Here is a 6,839-nt window from a genome sequence, read left to right on the forward strand (position 1 = left end):
GAATATCACAATTGATGCCATTCAAATTCCAAACTCTCTCTCTAAATATATGTATATGTTTCTCTCTCGAGAATCTATATTTCTCTTCCTTTTTATCACCAGATCCGTCAACACAAATCTTCCCACTTTCTGCAACTTGTAATTTGTCGACGAAGAGGAAATGAAATTCTTTTTTTCCAAACAAGCTGAATCTCATTTTTATTAATACAACTTTAAACAGATGGAATTGAAATTCAATATATATAAGTTAGCAATTTGTAACGACCTGAACCCAAGAGTCCGAATAGCTAACCGGGTCCTTATCCGAACCCGAGGTCAACTAAAGACATAACCGTCATTACGTCAATACATAATATACGTGTCATCCCAGAGTTTAAAAATAATAATAATAATAGCAATAATAATAAAAAGATATCATAGCTACAAGATATGTCACTGCAGTCCACTAACCCATTGAACTCTGTGGAGGAGCGCCGTCGGCCACTTCTTTCCTATAACCTGAAAAATGTTAAATATATGAGGTGAACAAATTGCTCAGTAGGTGGTGCCTAAGACACACTTTTTGTGACCCTATAAATCCAAATAAGGAATAGGAAAAAGTATCGGGATCATGCCATTACCGGAATAAATATAACAACAACATCAACAATAATAATCCAAGTCATAACAAACCATGCCATATTATGGAATGCAATGTCATGTATATTACTCTCCGTTCCGAAACATTTCCATTTCAACCTCCAAACCGTTAGTGTAATCTGACCCAAGGCACCTCTAAGGCATCACGAAAGGAGGATTGGCCAACCATCCACGACCATAAGGCACCTCCAAGGCATCGCATCTGGCCTAGTTAGCTCAACCATACTTCCCTCTAGACTACACTAACACCACGGACCACTAGGCACCTCCTAGGCGTCCAGTTTTCGCAAACACTTTTAGAAAAACTTTTTTCCAAAAATAATTCCATTTGTTTTTAAAACAAACTTTTCTCTTTACTTTTCCAATGACAATGCATGAATTATGCAATTCCTTCAATGCCATGACAACATAGAATTTCATACATATTATTCACATCATTTAAGCATGTTTTAAAACATGAATTTCCACACAATACCGCATTCTCATATTTCCAAATCATGACATTTTATATACTTTTAATTCGCAAATCCAACAATTAAATTCTACACATTCTATCAACATCATATTCACATTTTGAGAAGAAATTCTAAATTTATTCCTACAACTAATAATCCCAATTTTACATTTATTTTTACAACCAATAATCCCAATTTTTCATTTATCTACACCAATTAACATGCTTCCATTTATCAATTTCTAGTAAATTACTAACACCATAGGCATGAGAAATTAACGCGTAAACATGCTTTCCACATAGCAAGTTTTAAATAAGTTATCAAGCACACAGGCATATAAAACCAACATTTAAGCATACTTTTCACACAAATTTACTTATACATATAATCATAAATTCTATATACAAAACCAAATCATTTTAGAGGCATTCATCTCAAATTAAGCATGCTTAGCTATAATTAATAAAGAATAATTCACAAGGGAACAAGAATCTCATGGATTAGGAACCCCTACCTCAAATTGTAGAAAAACCCTCAAAATGGGTCTCAAAACTCGAAATCCTAGGGGAGGCCAATACTGAAATTGCTTGTACTCACACGTAGATCTCGTCGTGCTCTCCGTTTTGTCGCAAACGACATCCAAAAATTCCCACAAATGAGGGAGTAATCAAATTTTGAAGCCTTGAAGCAAGGTGAAAAGAAAATGAAATAGAAAAGAAGGAAGGAAGGTGGTGCCGGGAAGAGGAAATGAGGAAGAGAGAATGAGAGGCTAAGTGACCTCTTGGTCACACAAATCATATTAGTGGTGGGTCCCACCACTAAAACTACCTTTTGACTTTTCTTTTTAATTTTATCACATACACCTATATATATAAATATAACTTACAACCATTACACAGTTGCATAGAGAGGGGGGCAAGCTTGAGAGTTGAGAGACAGCGGCTGAAGCTTGCAAACGGCGAACCCGAAATGGAACAGCGGGCGGTGGAAACTAAAAGATCTGGGTTTTGATTTTTGTACAATCTGAAATGATATGTCGATCTGGGTTTTGATTTTTTGAACAATCTGAGATTGATTTTTTGAACAATCTGAAATGATATGCCGATATGGGTTTTGAACTTTTGATTCTTGCAGATAGATAGATAAAACTGAAATATATGAGTTTTGAACTTCTGATTCTTGTAGATTTTGTAGTTTGCAGTTGGAAAGAGAGAGAGAGAGAGGGCAAGTTCAGAGAGAATAAAGATGGAGGGCATAGGGGAGGCTGAAATGATTTGCCCTAAAAATATTTTATTTTATTTATAATAATATAATCACATATAAAATATTATATATATATATATATATATATATATATATATATATAAATTTCTGAAAAAAAAAATTAAAAAAAAAAAAGTTAAACCTTTCAATCCGACCCAACCCGCCCGAAAATATTCGGTCTGGGTTATGACCATAACCCATGTTGAGTATAATTCGTGCTGGCCCAAGTCAACCAGCTTCAGGTTAAGGTTGTGTTGGGATTAGGCTGGGTTGGACCAACCCAAATTACAGCCCTTTTAACGGGGGACTTCAATACTATAAGATGGACAAGTGAGAGGTATGATGGGACAGAACTGTGGACTCCAACCATGAATTATCTTGATGAATGTTTGCTAGATATCTTGATGAATGTTTGCTAGAAAATAAGTTAAATGATTTAAGATATTCTCAACTGTTTCACACTTGGTCAAACAAATCACAAATCCACAATCCAATTACCAAAAAATTGGACAAAGTTGTCATATATTACTTTTACTAGTGTTTACACCCTAAAAATAAATTTTAATTCAGCCACATGGTATCGAATAATTTGACAAAAGTTCTTACTTCAATTAATTTAAATTAATTAATTGTTGGATGACTTCTTATGATAAGCTGTAATAATAAATGATTATTTACAGTTGATACAAACACTTAGGACTCTTATTCAAATTGGAGTCTAAAGTTACGAATTGCAGCTACGTCAGTTTGATTCCAAAAAATACGGTCATTTGGATGAGCGAAAAATGAGTGTATGTGGATAAGCTTAAGACAAAATGGAGTGTATTTGGATAAGGAATTTTTTTTTTTTAATTCAAATATAATATTTGAATTTGAAAAGGAAACTTATTTTACTAACTGCTTGGAGCCTCAACTATAATGTCATTACCCCGAATTTTCTAATAAAATCCTCAATTTATATAAATCTAAATACATTAGGATCACAAAAAAATGTCCTCTTTTCTATAAAGTTAATTACCTAAAAAATATACAAAATTCTCCAAATAAATAAAATAAATCATACAACGCCGACTCTTCCACCTAAGCCCGTATCTAGCAATCCCCGTTCATCTTCGGTACCTGAAATTGGATAGTGGTGAGACAAAAAATCCCAGTAGGAAAAACCATAATAGGAATTTCATGGAGGTTTAATAAAACAGCTTCACAAAATAAACATATAAGGGTGAGCATAAACAAAATACAAATGTATTTAATTAAAACATTTAATAAAAACATTGACACAAAACCTCCCCATACAATTCAAGGTATAGAGAACCCTACACTGAAACATAAATCATCACTGAAACATCTGGGTATCAAACTTCCGGCCTCCTCTGTAACTCTCGGCTCCTATATCATTCCTCTATTTTTTTTCCTCTTTCTGTCTCTCAAACTCACTCTCTTAATCTTCTTTTATTTTTTTCTTTCTTTCTTTAGCTTACCAAAGTTGCAAACACAGACGTCTTTATAAAGAGGGCAAAGTACAAAGAACCCCCTTCGACTTATAACATTTTCCAGTAAATTCCCTTGACTATTTTTTTACTAAAGAACAACCCTCGACTTGTATTCTTTTTCCAATAAATTTCCATTGTCTAATTTTTTACCAAAAAACCCCCCTCAGCTATTTGAAAGGGGTAAAAGAATTGATAATTGGACCAAAATACCATTTTATTTAAATATTAATTCTCCCGAACTTCAAAAATTCATATATCACAAACTGTACATTTTAAAATTATAAATAATATATGTACAGAAAGCTTATAAAATAAGGATCCCAGAAATATAAGATTGGTACAACAAACCTTCATAACCAGAGAAAAATAAGAAATCTAAAAATCTACTCCAATATTTTTAATAAATAAAATACTCGAGATATTTGTAAGAAAATTTTAAGAATTATTCATTTACATATGAAGCCGAATATATAAAAAATTTAACTCCAACAGAGATCAATTTCATGAGATATCATATTTTGCGTCAAAGTATTTTCATTTTTTTATAGACTTGCCATGTAAAAAAATATAAAAATGAATATTCAATCTCTATTGGGACTAATTTTTTTATATGTTATGCTTCATATGAAACTGAATAATTTTGAAAATTTTCTTTCAAATAACCCGAGTATATATTTTATAAAAAATAAAATTATTGCAGTATATTTTTAGATTGTTATTTCTCTTTGGTTATGAAGTTTTGTTAAACAAGTTTTATATTTTTGAAATTTTTGTTTTATAAGTTTTCCGTGCATATATTACTTGTAATATTTGGATGTATAGTTTGTGAGATATGAATTTTTGATATTTGGAAAAATTAAGATTTAAATAAAAAGGTATTTTAGTCCAAATATCAACTCTTTTATACCCTTTAAATAATTGATGGGCGTTATTTGGTAAAAAATTGGACAAGGTAGATTTATTGGAAAATGTTACAAATTAAGGGAATTCTTTGACAAAAAAATTAGACGAGGAGTGTTAATTGAAAAAAGTTATAAGTCAAGAAGAGTTTTTTTTGTACTTTGCAATTCGACCGACACGCAACAAAATCAGCCAACAAAACCCACATGTACAATTCAAAGCCAGAAAAAAATTGACCAAAAATCCAAATGAATCCCTACATCATCACTATACATTATCATTTCAATTTCCCTTTCTACCTTTTCCTTTATCTTTTTTTCTTACCAAAACACAATTCAATGTGAAAAGCTTTTTGCCCAAAAATTTCTTCGTAGGTCCCACCACTATCTATCACAATTTCCATCGTCACATCGTTTCCTTTTCCTCCTCTCATTTCGGCCAACTTGCCTTCCATCTTCATTATTAGATAAGATACAATATATATACATATATATACATATATATACATGAAACCAACCCATTAAATGTATAAAGTGGGACCCGCCCAAGAAACCATCACAATTTCCTTTATCTCTCTCTCTCTTCCAATCTCGCTGGTACCTTGCTACCACCGACAGATATATATTATGTAACCCAAATACCAAATCAATTAAAATTAAACATTAGTCTTCAATTTGATAAGTCCCCAATATATATCATGTAACCCAAATACCAAATCAATTAAAATTAAGCATTAGTCTCCAATTTAGAATAAAATAATCAATCTTTGACAATTAAATTAAAATTCATAAAAGAAATTAAAATTTTAAAAAATTTGGGTTATCACATATAAATAGAAAAAGAAGACATTGTGTAAAAGGTCCCCGACGACACAACACATTATTCATTCCCTGCAATTTCATACTTAGTCTTTCATTTACATTGTACTTCTTTTCTTAAGAATAGTTCTGTTAGAATTCAATTCTTGTACTTGTATTACTTGTGTAAGAATTTCACTTATGAAATAAGATGGATGCTAATACTTAAGTATTCCCTCCATTATTATTTTATAAGTTTATTTGGGATTGATGAACGCTTGTGCAATTAGTGTATGTTACTCCCTTCATCCAATTCCAGCCTTTATTTTATTTTATTTTGTTAAAAGTCCTTTTAATTGAGGCGTTGAAGAACCTGAAGGAAGGGATTATCCTTGCCTTTTAGCAAGTTGATTGATGAAATTGAAAAATAAGTTATTTTATTTCTTGATGACATAAAGTATTCTTTTTAGAAAGAAAAAAATTTTTTGGGTAAAATATTTTTTATTTTTACTTTGTCAGTATTTGGCAAAGATTAACATCGAAACAAAGGTCAAGTTCATTAGGCAGGATATGTAAAATAATTTGTCAGAAAATTTATGAATAAATTATTTTTTTGTTAAATTTATGGACAGTACAAGAACTTCCAACAAATATTCAGCGGATCATCAACCTTTTGCATTTTGATTTAAATCCGAATTGCCTAATTCTATGTCTCTTAAGTAGTTCTCACTTTCATTTATAAATATTACTACTTTCGACAAGTACAACACACCAGATTTGTTAATTATTATTTTTTCACTACTAAACCCAATTAAGAGACCATTGACCAACTCACAATTTAGTTCTGCTACTTAAAATAGGCGGTTTTCACTTAATTAGCTCAATAATATCTATTCAAGAAAGATAGTATCCAACCTTTGACCACAACTACCCTTTTTGAGGGGAGGTTCCTATGGTATAAGTTTATTATTTTTATTATGGCAATTGTCTACCTCTTTGAACACTAATCTATCATCAAATATTTACAGTTTGTCTTCCAACATGCATGCACGGAATACACATTGAGATTTTTTTTTTTTTTTTGAGAGTGTTCGAGTTCTGTAAGGTCAATATTGAGAGTTTGCGTTTGTTTAAATTTTTTAAAAAAATTAAAAATAAATATTTACTTTTAATGTCAAAAACTTTATGAATTAGTTGTTGATCTTGGTATTAGAGGTTAAAAAATTAAAAATAAATAATTACTTTTAATGTCAAAAACTTTATCAATTTGTTGTTGATCTTGGTATTAGAGG

General features: G+C 30.9%; 1 long non-coding RNA gene across 1 annotated transcript; it reads right to left on the bottom strand.

The window, feature by feature from the left end:
- Positions 1-223: 223 nt before the first annotated feature.
- LOC132276703 (uncharacterized) lies at positions 224-1,837 on the bottom strand. The gene is made up of 2 exons (XR_009470918.1): positions 1,609-1,837; positions 224-498 (listed from the first exon to the last, which is right to left on the bottom strand). It is a non-coding gene; the product is annotated as an uncharacterized LOC132276703 (long non-coding RNA).
- Between the last annotated feature and the right edge of the window lie 5,002 nt (positions 1,838-6,839).

Source organism: Cornus florida, unplaced genomic scaffold (assembly GCF_030987335.1).
Source record: "Cornus florida cultivar Cherokee Brave unplaced genomic scaffold, ASM3098733v1 CherokeeBrave_3.0.0_Hap2_Chr10, whole genome shotgun sequence".
Lineage (NCBI taxonomy): Eukaryota > Viridiplantae > Streptophyta > Magnoliopsida > Cornales > Cornaceae > Cornus > Cornus florida.